The sequence below is a fragment of the Macaca mulatta genome, chromosome X (genome assembly GCF_049350105.2).
Source record: "Macaca mulatta isolate MMU2019108-1 chromosome X, T2T-MMU8v2.0, whole genome shotgun sequence".
Lineage (NCBI taxonomy): Eukaryota > Metazoa > Chordata > Mammalia > Primates > Cercopithecidae > Macaca > Macaca mulatta.
The window spans coordinates 74,663,954-74,685,222 of NC_133426.1; the positions used below are offsets into that span (position 1 = coordinate 74,663,954).

Here is a 21,269-nt window from a genome sequence, read left to right on the forward strand (position 1 = left end):
GTTGCAGTGAGCCAAGATCGTGCCATGGCACTCCAGCCTGGGTGACAGAGTGAGACTGTCTCAAAAAAATAAAAAATAAATAAAAATAAATAAAAAATTGCTTGTTCTACAGAAGATCATTAATGCTTTGTGACCATATAAGTTGCAATAGTGGATTGTTTTTATGTGTAGGTTTTATTGTTAAATACAGGGACTGTTTCCAGGCACAGAATATGAATCGTAAGTTAGGATGGACATTAGCTGTGATTATGATAATATAGCAAAGGTCTGTGGTCGTAGATCTACAAATATGTGGTGAGAAATTAGAACTGGAGATGAGCCATTGACACACGGACTCTGCCTAAGCGTGTTAGAAAAATACTTTGACTCCAAGCCTTAAAATACTCACACGGAGTCGGCGCTCACCTCATTCACACAATCACAGAGCTCCCTGGACATTGAACCTCTAAAGGGAAAAGGTCTTCCCTGGAGCAGAAGGATCAGGGTTTGCTTGGGAGCATAACAGGTAAGCTCAGAGCTGGGCCTGGGCCTCGGCCAGGGCCAGGCACCGGCAGCACTGCTACTTGGGAGGAGCCACTTCACCTTTGTATTAGTTATTAAAAATAGAATTTGGATCCTTTGGTCAGGTTCTCCCAAATTCATTTGAGGTGTCCACGGTCAACTGCTTGAGCTGTTTTGGCAACCCCCTGCCCGAAGTCACATATAGGCTGTTCTTAACCTTGTTTCCAAGACTGAGGAACAGAAAGTAGCCTCTGTTTTGAGCAGGTAGAAGTATACATTTATTTTTCACTGTGACTTGCTCAGGACCATATTTTACAAAATGCCTTGTTTCCTTTATTGTTTCTGGAAAGGAAAAGTTCTGTTTATATTCTTTTAGTTTGAATATAGAATAGTTTATTAAATCAGGGCTTATTTTGAAAAAATCTGAGTTTAATTCAAATGCATGACAATACCTTACAAAGTAAGGTGTTACTCAGACAGTTATTCAGATCAGATGGCTTAGAGAAATTTCTGGAATACTCATGTTTGAAGATTCCTTATTAATGAATGTCTTTAACTTAAATCTAACCAAAAACTGCAACATCATTCTTTGGACATTTTCATTATATAGTGTTAACAAGCTTAGTTGCAAACAAATAAAAATACTTAAGCTATTTGTTTACTTTGCCTTCTTAAAAAAATAAACAATAAGGAAGCCAGTGAAAGTAAAGTGGAATAAAGAAGGGAGAGTATTAAAAATCATGAGATAGAGAGAGAGAATAGGGTATTGGACGGGGGAGCGGAGGCTATTATATAGGGCTTTTGGGCTATTGGAAGGACTTTTGCTTTTACTTTGAGTGAAATGAGAAACCACTGGTGAGTTTTAAACAGAGGAATGGTCTGCTCTGACTTGACCTGAATACAGAAGAACAGTCTAGCTGCTGTGTAGACAATAGTAAGAGTGTAACAGGGATAGCAAAGAAAAGAGACACATAAAAGGTCTATTGCAATAACATGGAACAAAAATGGCTGTGGCTTAAATTTTAGTAAAACTGGTGGAGGTGACTAGAAGTGGTCAGATTACATATATAATTTGAAAGAAGAGCCTACGGAATTTGTGGATAGATTAGATGTCAAAAATCATACATGACTAAAGTTTTTAGTCTGAGGGAGTAGAAGAAATTAAATGGAGAAGCTTATGGATGGAGTAGGCTTGGAGGGAAAGATCAATAGTTCATTTTGGACATGAACTATTTGGAAATGTCTTTGGAACTGTCTAATAGACGGTTTGAAAATGTCTAATAGACATTCATTGAAGGTTTCAAATAAGAAATTACATACATAAGTCTGAAGGTCAAGGGAGAGATCTGAGCTGGAGAAATAAATCTGAATCTTTCCTTCCTTTAACAAATATGTACTGAGTGTCATTCCTAAGTCACGTGTTGTGCTGGAATCTGTGCTGTCCAATAGGGCAACTACTAGCTACATATGGTACTTCAAATTTAAATTAAATATTATTAAATACAAAGTTACTTATTCTAACTAGCCATATTTCAAAAGCTCATAGCCACATGTGCCTGGTGCTTCCCAATATTGGACAGAATATATAAGGAGCATTTCCATCAGCACAGAAAGTTCTCTTAGACTGTGCTATGTTGGGTTCTATGGGCCAAGATATATGTGTGTGTGTGTGTGTGTGTGTGTGTATGTGTGTGTGTGTGCGTGTATATATATAAAAAACAAAGAAGCAGTGGCAAGTATAACAAGTCAGTCACAATTTTAGTAGTAAAAATGGTTTAAGATCATAGATACGAGTATCAAAATATCTTTTTTTTTTTTTTTTTTTTGAGATGGAGTCTCGCACTGTCACCCAGGCTGGAGTGCAGTGGCACGATCTCGGCTCACTGCAAGCTCCGCCTCCCAAGTTCACGCCATTCTCCTGCCTCAGCCTCCCGAGTAGCTGGGACTACAGGCGCCCACCACCACGCCCGGCTAATTTTTTGTATTTTAAGTAGAGACGGGGTTTCACCGTGTTAGCCAGGATGGTCTCGGTCTCCTGACCTCGTGATCCACACACCTCCGCCTCCCAAAGTGCTGGGATTACAGGCATGAGCCACCACGCCTGGCCTAGTGTCAAAATATCTAAATTCAAATTCGGGGTCTACTTTTTGAAATTTACTTAAATTTTGTGCCTTACTTTCTTCATCTGTAAAATGGAATAATAATAAAACCTAACTCATAAACATGATGTGAGGTTTAAATAAGCAAAAAATTACAACGCGCTTGTTATAAACCGTGGCATATAGTATCAGTGGTATGTTTTTGTGTTGTGATTAAACCACAGTGACAAATTTGTTGGTTATAATATTTTGAATAAGAAATTCAAATATGTGTAAAAATATTTTTGCTGTACATAAAGTTCTTGAATACTATATGTACTATGAATATGAGGAAGTGCATATGGGAGGAGTGATAAAATATGAGGCAGGATGGGCCAAAATGTTACAGTGACTTCTGCATTTGCCAGGACCAACTCTGCCAATTTCCACTGTATTGACAAAACATAACAGCAATCATTCATACAGTGAATGGTTATAGGTAATATTAAATGAGCCTGTATCAACAAAAACATGAGTTAAATCATAGGAAAGGAAATACAAGGGGTTGATTTATGAAGAGCATTTTATGTGTCTGCTTTGGCAACACATATATAAAGAGCACCTAAGAATCTGAACTTGCATTTACTTACTTGAAAAAGCCTGGGTAAAGACATGTTGGGCTTGTGGCCCATCTGCCAACTCTAGTCAACAATATGGGGACCTTAGAATATATGGATTAACAAATCTATATCTATCTCTATCCCCATATATAATACACAATAATAAATGTAATTATTTTTCTGAAAACCTGAAAAAACAATGACTCCTATCTCAAAATCAAGTATTTCTGGCCCAACCTGACACTGATGGATAAAATATATTAGCCAAGAGAAAAATGAAATCATCAGAGAGGGCTGAGAAAGTTTCTTGGGCTCTGACTAAAGGCTCTTTGAAGTTAGACCTTCCTAAGCACATTCCATTTAAACTACTCCATGAACTAAACCTGCTACTAGTTTCATTAAGACTAGAACTGACATCTTGTAAAGGATTACTATAATTATATATTGTTTGGCTAGTTGGGCATGTATGTATGTGTATGTGTGTATATGAGTGAAATAGTTGTGCATTAGAAAACTTTGTATTCTTTAATTCCCTGGTGTCACATCTGTAGAAGTTACATTGATTTATTAAATTAGAAAGGATATGAGTACCATTTTATTAATGACCTAATCTCTTCTTCCCCGTGCATAGGCCTACCACCTCTCAAGTGCAGTATACAAAGGTATACTTTTCCATGAATGCCTTCTATGTCAGATCTAAGGAAGAGACACACACACAATATTATTCTTTTTCACAGAGAAAATGATGACAAAAATGATGTCCAGATCATCATGGGTCACACCATGGGGTCCTAATTTTGAAAGTATCTATCTCATATTGATTAAAATACCGAGAACCTTGGTCAGATCCCAAGGACAAATCATATAACAACATGAGGTTGATGGGCATGTCTACACAGTCCCCAGGCATGCTGATAATCAATTCACTTCCTGTTTGTTGGTAGCTGACTGATAGCCTCAACTCTCCATAGATGTGTTAAGTGGAAACCAGCATAAATTACATGATCTTCACATCACTCAGTTGGAAGAGAGGTTGTAACAGGAATACTATTTAGCTTTGACTTTGAAAATGCATGTGGTGTGTATCTATGGGCACATACACATGTATATTTCAAGGAAGAGGGGTACAGAAACAAAAAGGCAATGTGATACATGAGTTTGCTAACAAGAAATCCAGATAGACACTAAATCCTGTTTATAAAATAGTAGTGTTATGAAAAGCATAAAACAGCTTAACAACACAAGTTCATTTATTGTATGACTATATGGGCTGCTACATATTGCCACACAGACTACTCATTGTACAGCACCATAAAAAGGATCATTCAAAAGCCTACAAGATAAACAGTGAACCCTGGTGTAGAACAATATGGCAGCCCTGGCTATACCATACAAGACAATGGAGAAATAAAAATAAAATACCATAATAATGTACACCGAATACCTACTCAAAGACAGATACTGTTCAAAATGCTCTACACACATTGAATTTGGTTATTCCTCACAACAGTACTATGAATTACATGCTACTATGATCCACAATCTACAAATAAGGAGAAATGCAGTGAGCTTGATATGACTTGCCCAAGGTCATACAGCTACTAAGTTGTGGAGCTGGGAGACAAACCCAGATAGTCTGACTATAGAGCCCATGTACTTAAAAACTATGTTGTAAACAAAACAAAACAAACAAATGAAAAATAACCAGGCACTTACCTGGCTTATCTGTAAAATTAAAACTGAATACCACCTCTAAAGTATTTTTGCCAAAAAATTAAACTTACAACTGATTAAGCCTCTAGACCAAAATACCAATGTACAGGAAAAACAGTCACCAGACTATATTTGGTAACAGAATCAGAAGAATCCGGGATAATTCTACAGAATAAACAACCCAGTTAATTCCACAAATAAATGGGAAAAAAAAAAGTGAGGGGAGAGCTATAGATTAAAAGGGGCTTGAGACTGAACAAAATGCAATGTGTGGACCTTGTTTGGATCCTGATTCAAACAACCAAACTGTAAAACAAAATAAAATAAATCATTGAAAAAATTTAAATGTAATGATATGAAGAAATTATTTTTGCTTTTTAGTGTGAAAATGGTATTATGGTATATGTTTTTTAAAAGAGGCACTATCTTTTAGGTATGACATCTGAAATCCACTTCAAAATAATCCAAGAAAGTGGGTGGGAGTAGAGCTCAACAAGATTGGTTATTTTTTGATAATTGTTGGAGCAAGATGATGGATACCAGGAGGTTCTTTATATTGTCCTCTTCCATATACATTTTAGATTTTACATAATAAAAAGTTATTTAAAAAAATACTGGAGTTACAGAAACTGGTAACTATGGTTGCTTCCTGGGATGGCAATGGGGTGGCTGGGAGCCAGGTGTAAAAAGTAGACTTTCTTTTTACTGTTTATCTTTTGTACTTTTTAAATTTTTTGCTAAGTACATTTATAATCTATACAAAATTAATTAAATTTACAAACAAATGCAAAGTTCAATGTGGGCAAGGCCCTACCAAGAGAGTGCATGTTGGCTACCTGCAGTCCACTGGGGAGTTGGTTATAGATTCCAGTAGAGAACGCTAAGAAAACAGGTAGGGGACTAAGAAATCTCTAACCAGATAACCAGACACCAACCTCTTAAGAGTAACTTAACATAAGAAATGAAATAACAGCTTCACTGTAGGCTTGAGCAAGTGCCAGCTGACACACATTCCCAGTGGAATCTTCCCTGGAGCTGTATCAAATAAACACTGAGTAAAGAGGGAAACTAAACCCTAAGGCAACTCCATTTAGATTTGCTATACATAATTCATTGAAAAGTTTGACAAAACAGATGCAACGTATTGGATTCAGGCAGTATGAAGAAAACCTCTGAGAAGTAAATGATGAAGGCATGAAGGAGGCAAACCACCTTCAGGTAGTCAACCCAAACTGGTACTATACCCATATAGGGTCACTGGATACAGAGTACTAAATGATCACCCAGAATGGCTCCTTCCTTATGTAACATGGAAACATTAAGAAATCTAGACACCACAGGAACAACAGAATGATCTGGCCTATGATTGGGCCATTTTATAATGCTAACAGTTAACACTATTTTAGAAGAGTCTATAATCAGAAAAGCAAAGACTATGTACAATTTTGTTCATCTTTCTCTCCAGCAGTTACCACAATTCTTAGCACACAATACATATCCAATAAAGATTTAACTGAAAGACTCAAGAGAGGCCAGCATAAGCAGAACCACTTGCAGGCCAGCATGAAGCAACCTGGTGAGGGTGATACAGAATGGCTGGGCTCCCGGATAAACCCCACCCTCAAGCCTGGAACCTCGGCCATAAGTGAAAACAGCTGACCCCTGAAGGGCTGGGCTCCCGGCTAAACCTCACCCTCAAGCCTGGAACCTTGGCCCTAAGTGAAAACAGCTGACCCCATTTTTCCACCCAAATAATTGCCTTTTTTGCCTACCCCGCCCCCTATCCAGTGCCCATAAAAAACAGATCAGCTGGCAGGGAAAAAAAAAAGAGCAACACAAGCAGCTGATGTAAGTGGTTGGGGATGCAAGCTGCTGAGCCTCAGGGACACATGTGGCTGAGCATCGAAGACTACTGATAGATGCAGCTAACTTCAGACAGTGAGGCTTCAGGGAAAATCACCTTCTTCCCACACCATCCCCTTTCCAGTTTCCCATCCTGCTGAAAGCCACTTTTATCGCCCAATAAATCCTCTGCAGACACTACCCTTCAAATAGTTTGTGTGACCTGATTCTTCCTCGATACCAAACAAGAACTTGGGCATCAAAAAGGGCAGGTGCAGGAGCCTGTCACTCTGACCCTTTACTGGGCTGCTAACACTTGGCCATCCACAGACTGCAGGCTGGGTGAAATGAGCCACTCCAGTTCCTGTCCACAAAGGGGGTAAAGCTCAAGGGAACAAATCCCATCTCAAGGGCAGAGAAGAGAAGGACTACATGCAAACAAAACTGCTGTGTGTGAAGGTTACCAGTCAGACTTCGTAAACTTTCTTAAGCCTCAGCTACTTCAAATCTAAGATGCCTTTAATTATAAGTCCCATCATTATCATTTTTATAATACTAAGGGAAAAATTCACCAATTATACTGTGAGATACCATGAAGTATAAGATGAATCCCAATTTAAGAGATGTTAAAATGTGGAAAAGTTTATCTTAGAATCAATGAAATGTGATGTTTATGTTCACTTAGGCAGGCTCTTCCCAACTAGGTCTATAGTACCTTGGCCACAAGATATAAACTTTAAGTTGTTTTAAGAAGTTTCATAAATCACAAGATATTTAAGATAAAGTACAAGTCTTTTTGAATCAGCTATTACCTGAAGTTTGATAAAGAACAATGAAGTCATATGGTGCCATAAAAATACAATTTTTAGAGTTGCAAGGATTGTTTCATTTTAATAAAGTGTAAATTCTATTTCAAAAGAGAGAGAAAGTGAAAGAGAGAGAGACAGAGAAAGAGAGGTCAAAGGCTGAGATTTATGAGATTGGATGCCCCAAAAGAAACCAGAAGTGCACTCTGGCTGGGAAAGTAAAAGCCAAAAGAGGGAGAGAAGATCAAGATGGTGACAGTTTAATAGCAGAAAAGATGGTGATGCTAATTAAAAAAGAAAGAAGAAAGAAAGAGAGAGAGAGAGAGAGAGAGAAAGGAAGAAAGAAAGAAGCCAGAGAGGCAAGAGCCAAGATGGGAAGAGTCACAAATGACAGGGAGTTGCCCCTGTGTCTGGACAGTACTGGAAATGATGTTCACAACTGGGTCCCCTGGCAAACAGACTTCAAGTCCCACCATCATCACATGCCGTTAATTCTCCCACATAGTTGCTCAAATGTTGATTAAACATCTACTCAGATGACTGAAACCTAAGAGTGCCTAGTCCATGTTTTAGATGGAATTAACAAAGGACAAAAGCAGAAATATTTCAGTCTGCATGACCCTGGGAAATTACGAGCATGCTCACATAGGTGTTATATAAATGTAAAAGACAAAGAATAATTCAGTCTCAAAGAACATACAGTGTAGTGTAGGAGACAGACTAAAAATAAAACATTACAATATAGTGAGATAGGGACAACTACGTAATTACTAGTTAAAAAGAATAAGACTTTTTTTCCCAGCTGGCTTTATGTTGGGATAGGATGGATATTCTATTAGTAAACAGCATCATTATTGTGGAAGCTTATGAAATCAAATCTTCAGATAACTTATCAATGTCTGCTTGATAATTTGTGATGAACTACCAGTTATTGAGGAATGAAATTATTGTGAAAAATATGGATCTGGCAATCACTCTAAATAGGACTCCTCAAATAAAATCTATTATTTTATACATTTCCCTATTCTCTGCTTTTGCTTGACTTAACCTCTGGGATGTTGACACAGGTGACTAGGGATTATTTGCGACAATATGGAGAATATCTCAGACATAGTATGTGTGTGAAAGGTTTGCTAGGATAGGTTGCTGTCGGCACTCGAATTGTGGCTATGCTTTATTTTATTTAATTATAATCTATGATAAAATTCAATCTATAAAGAATAAGTGGTCAAATGGAAATTGCATAGCTTAAAAAACCTGGATGAGAGTTAGGTACTACTACTGGTATATATTCTCCTGCAAGGATCTTTTTGTCATATCTGATTGAAATTGCTCAGTTTCTACAAATTTGATTTCATTATTTGTAGCCTCTTATCTTCTATTTTAAGACTCCTATAGAACAAGCTTTTTATTTGAGTTCCTGTATCCTGGATTCAGACTTGAAAAACCTCTTTTGCTAAAGAAACATGGGCTCTTCCGGAGGATTCTGGAAGCCCCAAGGGCACTTCAGATAACAAAAACATACATTAATTCTCTTTGGAGTCATGCCCCATCTCTGACAAGTAACCTGACTGCAGGGAGAAACTGCCCAATGTCAGGCCTCAGTACAAACATTTTAAAAAACATGTTGCTGTTTAATGATTTACTAAATATAAAACCAACAACCTCCATACAGGGTTAGGAGGTCAGAAAAGAAATTTTCCAATTAGTTACAGAGACAAGCTCCCTAGAACTTTGAAGATACACTTGGTGGTAAAGGCATAAGAGTTGAAGATGTCCAGGAGAGGAAAAATGTTTTTACGTTTTTGACACCAAGAGACAGCAAAATGAAATCAAATTTCTTCATCTTTGGGAAACGAGTACCTTGGGGATGACAAAGGCCCATCCACAGCTGTTAATGGGGCTAAGTGAGGAGACAGTGACTACTACAACTGAAAACATGACTCACTATGCCTAGAATGCCTGTACAGTGTGGTTTATGTTGAATACCTGCATTCCTTCTGGGGGTCTGGTATTTTCATATGTGCTGGACAGAGGTTGCCTTCATAACTAGCCCCCAATAAACCTTTGCCAATTAATAATTTAATAATATCCCCCAGTAGACAACACTTCATACGTGCTGTCACAAGCAATACTGGAGGAATTTTGTACATCCTGAGTGACTCCACTAGAGGACTCCTGGAAGCTTGTGTCTGGTTTCCTCTGAACATCGCTCTATGTGCCTTTTCCCATTGCTAATTTTGCTTTGTATCCTTTGACTGTAATAAATCACAGCCATGAGTAACAATATATGCTGAGTCCTGTGAGTCCTTTTAACAAATTACCAAACCGGGAGGTTATCTTGAAGACCCTCAACGCACATGGGAAAGACATTTCAGGACTTGTTCAGGAAGAGCTACAATTTTCTTTTCTTTTTTTGAGACGGGATCTCATTCTGTCAACCAGTCTGGAGAGCAGTGGCATGATCGCAGCTCACTGAAGCCTTGACCTCCTGTGCTTAAGCAATCCTCCCACCTCAGCCTCCCAAGTAGCTGAGAGCCTCCCAAGTACAGGAGAATGCCACCATGCCTGGTTAATTTTTTTTTTTTTTTTTTTTTTTTTTTTTTTGTAGAGACCAGGTTGTGCCATGCTGCCCAGTCTGGTCTCAAACTCCTGGGCTCAAGTGATCCTCTCACCTTAGCCTCCCCAAGTGCTGGGATTATCGGCCATGATTTCCTTTTTAATCTTTTGGTAACTCAACTGACTAGGCCATGTTGTACCATAAAGGGTAGCAGTGATAGACAGTGAAGGACTAAGAACAACACTGAAAAGACAATAGCACAGAAAATAAGAATTAAATATAAAGAAGGTTTGCATAGTCACATAAATAAGTTTCAGTTGAGAAAAGGAACCATGGTTGGAATTTAGACATTAACATTTATGAAAAAAAGTAAAAAGAAAACATTGGGAACTTAGAAATCAAATTATATTAATGTAAGAAGTAAAAACTTAGGGAACACAGGGTGAAACTGCAAGTTAATAAATCATAAACTCAGAATTTTGAAAGTTTCCCTCTGCCACTGCAGTGTCTAAAGCTGCCTTTGGAATAACAGCACATTCCACCAGAAACCATGTAAAATTATATCCTCTGAAAAGAATAATGGCATTCATTTATTTATTAACTCAACACAAATTTATTTAGTAGCCATCCTGTGCCAAGCCCTGTTTCAAGGTGCTAAGGATACAGAAGTAAACAAAACAAAACCTCCACCCTTCGTAAAGCTCAATATATGGATCATTTCATGACTCGTAACTAAATGAGTTTGAGGTCAACAGAAAAGTGTGCCATCCTTGATCTTGGCACAAGAAAAACAACAATTGTGGAACATCATATTATTAGAAATGTACAATGCTTTGCAGGTTTTCCAGGACAGTATTAAGGAAAGTCTTCGATGATGAGTAGAAATGGTAAATTGAATTATGAAATAATTAGATCTAATAAGAACAAGCTGACACTGTACAAAACTCTGAGAAACCTCAGAGGGAACAGAAAGATACTAAGAGGAATGCTAGATAACAAGGTCATAAAAAAGTAATTATAATATATGTACATTGTCAAGAAGTTATGCCTGATTTTGTAAACAGAAATAAAGAAATGATATAGGTTGAAGAAAACCAGCTTACATCTTGGTTATCATTCATATCACCTATCACAAACTGTTATTGCATTGGAAACCTCCAAATATATGGGTAGTAGATTCCAACTTGTTGACACAAAGACATCATTTTCTACAAAGCTGATATCCTTAGAATGCTTGCATGCAAGAACAGCAGAGGTTGTTCAAAATGATGGCATCTGAGTCAAATTAAGTCTGCAGATATGTTTTGATTGCCTTGCATACTAATGTTTTTTATTTGTAGAGTATTTCAAATATAAAGACAAAAAGGTGGGGGAAAGCAAACACCCATGTACTAATCATATCTTAATATCATGCTGTATTTCCATCAGATTCTTTTTATAAAGAAATTAAATATTGTAATCAAGTCCTCTCTGGACCCACATCCTTCCCTCTCCAGAGATAACCACTATCATAAATTCAATCTTTATCATTCAAATACATGCACATACCCATGAACGCATTATTTGGCAAGTCTTTACATTTAATTCAAATGGCAATAAAATATATGAATCCTTCTACAGCTTACTTTGTTTAGTCAAATTATGTTTTGATACTTATACATGTTTGATATATCTTCTTTTAGTTTGGGGGTTGGCAAATTTACCACCACTGGGCCAAAATAGGCCTTTACCTGTTTTTGTAAATATTACTGGAACACACCATTTTCATTAGCTTATTGACTATGGCTGCTTCTATATTACAACTGTAGAACTGAGTACTTGTAACAGATACCATACAGACCTCAAAGTCCAAACTATTTACTATCTGACGCTTTACAGAAAAAAATTGTCAACTCCTATAATAGTTTATTCATTAAATGGCATCGTATTTTAAAAATCAGAATTAACTGCTAACATTGAAAAATTAGTTTTCACACAAATATCTGGATTCCAAACGTTTCTTGAAAAATCAGAAGCTCTGGCAGCATAAAGTCCACATTCTAGTAAGGCTAGTGTGTGGAAATTGAGACATGGCTGCCCTCTTTAGGCAGAATATATGCTCTACAGATCACCACAGTCCTTAACCAGCTTAAGTGATTCATTCACTTGCCTGTCCTGTGGAAGCCTGTGATATCCACCAGTTTTCCTTTTGCTGTGTTAATAATATAAATATTAGTTAATTAGTGAAATAACTGGACTACAACAAGTGAATCCTTATCAGGAATAGAATAAAAAGAAAGACCAAACAATATACCAACATTATCTGAGAACCTGACTTTGTACTTTATTTTATATAAATCTGGCCAAGAGTTAACTTGTATACTCTGGGATACGGATTAATACATCTCACCCTCATCCCAAATTTAAAAGTATCCTGGCTCCACCTGACCGTGATAAAACAGATTACCCAGGACCCGATAATTAGGTCAGCAGAGGGGCCTAAGAAAGCTTCTTGAAACTTTCTATAAAAGGGCCTTGATATTGAGAGTTCTTGGGATTAATCTACTTGCCATGCCATAAATGGAAATTATACTCCTCTTTACAAAGACCTCAGATGCTTGCCATAGAAAGATTATGCTTACCTCAAACTATCTTTGCAGGGGTGCGTGTGTGTGTCTGTGTGTGTACACAAAGGCAAACATGTTCACAAGCAGGCATGCATCCACACACAAGTCTGTGTACATATATGTGCATATGGTAAATGAAAACTGGAATACTGTATGATTAAAAACAGAAATTTTATGTTCATTAGTACTTATCCTAAGATCTCCACAAGACCTCATATTTCCACAAAATATATTTAAGATGACCGAAAGAACATGAGTAACATGTTAGAACTGCAAGACCCCTTCACCCTCCAAGCCCATGCCTGTCCACTCAGGATAAGTAAGCTACAACTGTTTCAAGGGTGTTGTGGGAGAGGTCTTTCTTCATAAATGTCCTCCCTAACTAGATCTACTCTAACAGTGGGAATTAGAAAGGATGTCATTCGAGGAGATGCCCAAGTTGGCAGAAATCAACTCCAAGGATAACCTTAGTGAAGGAAATGGGATAAGGAATCATAGAATTCAGTGTGATTGTGAGAGAGTTATACAAAAGCAAATCCCAGTTTGCCTTGATCGCACACTTGATATGAGGAACACAGTTCTCGATTTCTACGTCTCTGCTGAATATTTGTTTGTAACGGGTTTTCCTGATGTGCTAATAATATGAATTAGCCTTCACAGAATAAAACTGAGATTTCTTAAGCTTCCTGAAATAGAAAACAGCTTACAAGACGAACAGGAGATGATAAAGCCCCACTTACTTGCTGAGTGACCTAGGGCAAATTATTTGATTTCAATGACATGAGGTAAAAAATAGCACTTAGTTTGTAAGAGTTATGAGAATTAAATAAGTTAATAAATGCAAAAACCTTAGACTTTGGTACTCACTAAATACTAAATAAACATTTGCTACTATGAATGATGATAATAATGCTGCTATTCCTGTTATCATAAAAATGTAAAAGAAGTTACAATGATGAAATACAGCCTAAGAATCAATTAGTGGATAGTCAATGCCTTAAAAGAATCGTTTTGACATCTATTTGATTAAGCTTCATGGCTAGCTCCAAAAATTAATGGTTTAACATGACCTGTGGCCTGTTTTCCTGTAATCAAGGATCTCTAAAGAATTTGCTCTCTATGTGAGCTCCTATGCTTTTGACTTGAGCACCATCTCTCAGTAAGGGAGATGAAGGTTTCCTGAGAGATCTGTTGTTTCCAGTTATGAGAAAGGAAGAAGAAAGGCTTAGTGCTATGGACTGTGGCTTGAATGAGGAAGTGGGATTTCAAATGACATTGCTAGAAGACACTAAGACTGGCTTATGGGAAAGGAGAAAGCAGATCATTAATAGAAAATGCCAGTGATAGAAGGAAGATGATGACAGGCAATGAGATTAGGAAAAGCAAACATGGAACAAGAAAAAAACCACAAAGGATATTAAAGAGATATGATAATATGATAACACCATAAAAAAGAATAGTTAGCCATAAACTTGTACACTATCCCGAAGTTAGACTGTTCTCCTTGCTAGTATCAGGGTTGTTTATGCCAACACTGTACAGAATGCTCTTTATGAAACTGGAAGTTTTCTTTTCCAGCCTGTGTTATCATGTCTCCTTAGGGCTGCCAGTGGACACCAAATGAACACTAAACTTCATCTTCTGAAACCAATTTAGTGAAACCTGTTATCCCCAAAGACCTGCTCTGGGAAGGGCTTTCCAGCAGCTGAGAGCTCAAATGGTAACAAGCAAAATATGAGGAGGAAAAGGCAAATAAAATTGAACAAGCTGAGACGGTTGAGCCCATAATGAAAATGAGGAAAAAGGGCAAGTTTATTATGTTCTGAGTTATATGAAATGGATATTTCCAAGTAACTGTGAAGAGCACATTATTATTGGGAACTAATCATGGTAACTCTTAAGAATTCACACATCAATGATAATAAATATCTCAAAGGGCTAAACAAAATCATGACAAACATCTTCAGATACCCAGGGCCCACATCCCACTGCACAAAGCAAGCATAATGCCTTGGGCCCAGGATACTGTTAGAGGCTCTGTAATGTTTTAATTTCTTTTAAAATGAGAAGAAAATATGAATACAAGACAGCCTGTAAAATATTCATCTCTATAGCAATGTAGACATAAAACAGAATTTTTAATATTTTCATGGAAATTGTCAGTATTTTTGAAAGATATTTTAATAACTTTTAGGTAGCAAAATTTTTCATGGTCCACAAAACAAAAGTGCCTATTGCCCATGAAAGCCATAATGTGGTCCTGCAGATACCTTGTCAGAGTTCCCAAATTCAGAAACATTATTATGAAGAATAACAAAGCCATACCTGAGATATGTATTTTAAGGACTCCATAAGACTCATTCCAATAAATGACTCCTTGCTCCTGCAGCTTTCATAATTCAACCAGCCAAATGAAAAATCACCACATACACTGACCTTTCCAAATCCCTTGCAAATAGTCAAAATAACAATTATCACATCTTTGAGTGGAAGGCTCTAATGAATATGAAGCAAATCAATTTATGAGAAGTTTTACCAAAGTTTTTAGCTAACAAGCATTAAATTAACCTCCATGGTAGATATGAAGCTACTGACCTGAAGTCTCAAACTTTCCCACAACTATGATTTTTCTCATAATTAGTATCATTTATATATACCCTGTCTTCTTCAGTTGTGAATGAAAAATAAGATGAACAAGAACACATCAACAAAGAAGACATACAAATGGCCAAAAGCACATGAAGAGATGCTTGACATTAATCCGTAGGGAAATGCAAATGAAAACCACAAGTAGATACTGCTTTACACACACGAGGATGGCTATAATCAAAACACTAGAAAATTAGAAGTGCTAGTGAGGATATGGAAAAATTGGGATCCTCATACATTGCTGTTGGGAATGTAGAATGGTTCAGCTGCTATGAAAAACAGTTTCATGGTTCTTCAAAATCTTAAATACGAAATTGTCATATGATCCTGTAATTCTACTCCTAGTTATATACCAAAAAAAATAATTTGAAAACAGAGACTCAAACAAGTACATGGACATTCATGTTCATACCAGCACTATTCACAAGAACTGAAAGGTGGAAACAGCTCAAATGTTCATCAGTGGATGAACGGATAAACAAAACTTGGTATATACAAGCAAGGGAATATTATTAACTATGACAAAGCATGAAAAACTGAACATGCTACAATATGGATAAAAATCATAAACATTAGGCTCAGTGAAAGAAGCCTAACATAAAATACCACATATTATACAATTCCATGTACACAGAATTATCTAGATATGGGTGGGACATCCAGAATAGGGAAATTTACAAAAACAGAAATAAGACTGGTGGTTACCAGAGTAGGAGAAAAACAGGAATGGGGAGCAAATGCTTAAGAGAAATGCAGTTTCCTTTTAGGGTGAGGGAAAAGTTTTAGCATTAGATAGAGGTGGTAGCTGCACAACACTGTAAGGGTATGAAATGCCACTGAACTTTTACTTGAAAATAGTTAATATGTGAATTCCACCTCAATAAAAAAAAGAATGTCACACTGAAATATGTAAGAATCATTCTGTACAGTTATCTTGAAGAAAGGGTACATAATGTACTGTTGAGTGGGAAAAAATGGAACATAATAAGTTACGAGCACAAATCTAACCTATCATTATTTTAATATTAAAATTCAACAGCAAAAGGTTGTACAATAATGAATAAGATATTAACAAACCTACATCTGAGTATCTGAGAACATGAATTGGCATTTGTCTACTTAAGACTAAAGTAGATGAAAAGGTAATAGACAGATGAGTACACTTGGACTTGCCAAGTGTTGACTAATGAAATGGATTAGCAAATATAATTAAGCAAGTAGAGTCAGCAAAGTAAAAAGATTCTAGGACTTTGAGGAACAGTTGTGAAACTATAACCTTTTTAAGCCATTTCATCTAAATTACCTCCCAAAGAGGTGAGGCCAGGAGAAATTAAGTAACTCAGAAAAAACTGTATGGAAGAGTGGCTAATATTTGTCAGTAAATAGAATTTTGTGATTTAAAAAAAGAGTCTGAAACTGGAATTCTATGTCCATTATTATTATAACACTTTTTATTTATGAATTCATATTGATAGAACTTATATTGAAATATACATGTCTATCTCTCCATGTGTATGTAAAATTTATTTAGTGGAAGAATAGAAAGTACATGAATCGTATTTAAGTAAGGAACTAGATTAAGAAGTCAAAAATGCAGGACTATGACACCACCTGAGGGAAAAAATGTCAGTAAATACCACACAGCGTAACAGTGGCTTCAGGATTCAGACATCTGCCTAGAGGCCAGAGGTTGGCAAACTTTTTCTATAAAGGGCCACATATACACTTTAGATTTTGCCTGCCATATAGTTTTTATCACAATTATTTACCTCTACCATTGTAGGGGAAAAGCAGCCATAGGCAACAAGTAAAAGAATGGGTACGGCTATGTTTCAGTAAAACTTTATTTTACAAAAACAGACAGCAGATAATAGTTTGTCATCGCATATTCAAGAGGTCAGCTGGCTAGAGAGCATGCCTTTCCAGTCTTAGTAGGTATGAGTCAATTGAGGCTGAAAGACATATTGAGACCCATCCTCCAACAAACCATCATGAAAATAAAATGATGCTGAGCAAGGAAAGACCCTAAACTTCATAGGCAGTAACATTCAACCTGTTATGATTTTATCAACAGTTTTTAGTCCACCCCTGGATGAGGTGAACCCAGCATTGACAAGTCCTGCACAGGGGCAGCTAGATGCTGATAAAAAAGTCATACAACAGGTAAGACAGGTGTCACCATATACTCACAAACAGCAATCTCCCCTGGGCATTTAATACCTTCTAGCAAGTCTGTGTTCTCATGTCAATGTACTCCTTCCCTCCCTTGAAACAGTTATTTCAAACTTCCTCCAATTTCCTAAGACCTGAAATCCCTCACATCTCTACTCCCTTGTATTAGTCTGCTCTCGAACTGCTATAAAGAACTACCTCAGATTAGGTAATTTATAAAGAAAAGAGGTTTAATTGGCTCAGGGTTCCACAGGCTGTACAGAAAGCATCGCAGCATCTGCTTCTGGGGAGGCCTCAGGAAACTTACAATCATAGTGGAAGGTGAAGGGGAAGCAGGCATGTCTACATGGCCAGAGCAGAAGAAATAGGGGTGGGGTCAGATCTTGTGAGGACTTACTCACTCACTATCACAAAAATAGCACTGAGGGGATGATGCTAACCCATTCATGAGAAACCACCCCCATGATCCAATTACCTCCCACAAGGCCCCACCTCCAACATTGTAGATTACAATTTAACATGAGATTTAGGTGGGAACAAACATCCAAACCATATCTTCCCTCTTAGCAGGTAGCCTTACCATACACTTCATAGAGAAGGCAGAAGCTACCATAAAAACATGTCCTTCTCTTTTCTTTCCCAAATTAACAAAGCTTCTTGTGTTTACTAAAACCTCTCCTCTTAACCTTCTGTTACAATGAAAGAAGAGGCCATCCTCCTATCAAAGGCTCATCTCTCAATAAGTGCTCCACATCTCAGACCCTTTCTTCATTGTCTTCAGAATCTTATCCTATTTTTTTTATTATATTTTGTTTTTTGAGATAGAGTATAGCCCTGAGACTGGAGTGCAGCGGCAAAATCACAGCCCACTGCAGCCTCAACCTCCCCAGGCTCAGGTGATCCTCCCACCTCAGACTCCCAAGTAGTTGGGACCACAGGCACATACCACCATGCCCAGCTAATTTTTGTATTTTTTGTAGACAAAAGGTCTCACTATGTTGTCCAGGCTGGTATGGAACTCCTGGACTCAAGTGATCCACCTGTCTTGGCCTCCCAAAGTGCTGGGATTACAGGTATGAGCCACACCACTTGGCCTGACCTTACCCTATTGATTCTCTCTTAATATCTCCATCTACATCTATTCTGCTAGCTCCTTACAGTCAGCAAGTAAACATGCTCATGTTGACTTATTGAAGAATGTATACATATAGAGAGTAGGGGAGGCTATAATGCAGACAATAGCTGTTAACAGAATGTTGTAAATTAGAAAGTAAACGGACAGGCCGGCGACGGTGGCTCACACCTGTAATCCCAGCACTTTGGGAGGCCAAGGCAGGTGGATTACCCGAGGTCAGGACTTCAAGACCAGACTGGCCAACATGGTGAAACCCCATCTCTACTAAAAATACAAAACCCAGCCAGGTATGGTGGCGGGTGCCTGTAGTCCCAGCTATTCGGGAGGCTGAGGCAGGAGAATCACTTGAACCCAGGAGGCAGAGGTTTCAGTGAGCAGAGATCATCACACCACTGCACTCCAGCCTGGGTGACAGAGTGAGATTCCAAATCAAAAAAAAAAAAAAAAAAAAAAAAGAAAAGAAAAAAGAAAGACAGAAAGCAAATGGGCAAATTATTAATAGCTTGTACCAGAAAAATCTCAAACCAACTTAAATATTTTGACACCAATAGTAAATAAGCTGTCTTGTGGCACCAAACCTCAGAAAGCCATACCAATCAGGATTACTTATATAAGTGGGGAGTTTTGGTAGAGCTGAAAATAGGAGAAATGACTGAAATTCTGTAGAAGGAGCAGTTAGACCACCAGATACCCTCTCAAGCACTTCAAACAATATGACTGAATACCTTCTTTTATCTGTAATTGTGTTAAGTATGAGGCAGAGAGTGTGACCAGCCCCCAGTGAAAACCCTGAACATTGAGTGTCTAATGGTCTTCCCTAGACAGAAACATTGCCTGTGTTGCTTTCTTTTTGTTACTGGGGTAAGAATGTGCTTTGTGTGACCCCTTGTTGAAGGGAGAGAGCATAAGGAAGCTTGCACAAGGATTCCTGTGCATGCCACCTGTGTCTTTTTCCCTTATGATTTGGCATATGTTCTCACTTATGCCGTTATAATAACCCTCAGCCACTAATACAAGTATATGCTGAGACCCCGTGATTACTTCTAGTAAATTTATGAACCTGAGAGAGGTCTTGGGGATTTATGATATACTGGTCATACACTGTAGCCCTGGACTATTTTGTTTCTATTACCATTAAAGAATAATATTAACATTTTTCAAAATTATATGTATGCAGGTTATAGATATTTGATTTTCATTTCATAATATTAAAGGAGGAGTTACCAAATATTCATTATAAGAGAAGGACCTTATGTCTAAAAAGGTTAAGAAACACTGCTGTAGACAAACAACAACATTGGCAGCAATTTTATTAACAATCATGAAAATAATAGCAGCTAATATTTACAGAGTGCTTACCATATGCCAAACATTGCACTAAGTGCTTTCTGTGAATTATTTCAGATGTTCCTCACTATAACTCCATGACATGGGCACTATTATTTTCCCCTTTCACCTGTGGAGAAAGAGAGGCTCAGGCAGGAGAGCCAACTAGACTAGCAGCATAACTAGCAGATGGCAGGGACAAGGTTTTAAGGCAAGTATCTAGATTACAGAGCCCCTTTCATCTATTCAGGCATGGTGTTGCCACCAAAACAACACAGCAGAATCCAGATAAATATATCGTCTAAGGACAGTTCATAATTTGTGAGGACTGATAAGCAAATATGTTAATAAATTCTGCCAGTTAAAATTATATCAATTCTTCCTCATCTCTCTTGGAATAATACTCTCATATTTAATGTTTGATACAGAATGGAAATACCAGGATCATAAATGTGAAGCCATTGTGAAGCCTACCTTTTTAGATAGTGCATTTTATAACTGGTCTACTATCATTCTTATTTTGAAATCACAGTTCTTAGTTCTTTCTTTACAAATAGAATGTAAATTCCCATAACTTTTCAGATTGCTGGAAAAGGTCAGAAGCCATAGTAATTTAGAAATGGTCAGTTCAATATGTTGATGGATTTCATATTTTCTGTGAAAGGTCAGAGGTTACAGGTACCTAAAATTGTAATACTGTTATCCCTATAGTTTTATGGATTTCTAAGAAGGACCAAAGCATAAAAGAACATTAGCAGAACAATAGTACACACCACACACACACACACACACACACACACACACACACACACAAATGGAGTAGTACAGATTTTTTTTAAGTCTATTCAAGGTGAAGTCTATGCTGACCAAGCTAAGTAGTGTAGAAATTGGGGGTAGAGTCGGCCGACAAAAAGCATAGTAGAGGGTACAAAAGCACAGTTTTTATTTGACAAGCAAGATCAAGTAGAAAGACAAAAAACAGTTTCAAGTGAAACTGTAAAATTCTACCCATCCCAAGAAAAGCAAATATAATGACCAAGTTAAGGAAGAATCAGAATGAATTTTAAAACTGCTCTGAAGTTGTGTATTAGAGAACATAAAAGGAACAGATCACTACATAAATCAGTGGTTCTCTCTTCTATAGTTTTGCCACATTAAAAAAAAAAAAGGAAAATGAAAAATTTAAATCAATTGCTCTCAGACTTCAGTGGACATGATAGCAACCTGTATGCTCAGGCTACCTGATATGATTAGCCTTTGT

The 21,269-nt window shown here is 37.3% G+C and overlaps 1 protein-coding gene across 3 annotated transcripts in view; it reads right to left on the minus strand.

Moving 5' to 3' along the window:
* The window catches only part of OPHN1 (oligophrenin 1), a 379,470-nt gene that overhangs the window by 97,192 nt on the left and 261,009 nt on the right, over positions 1-21,269 (minus strand).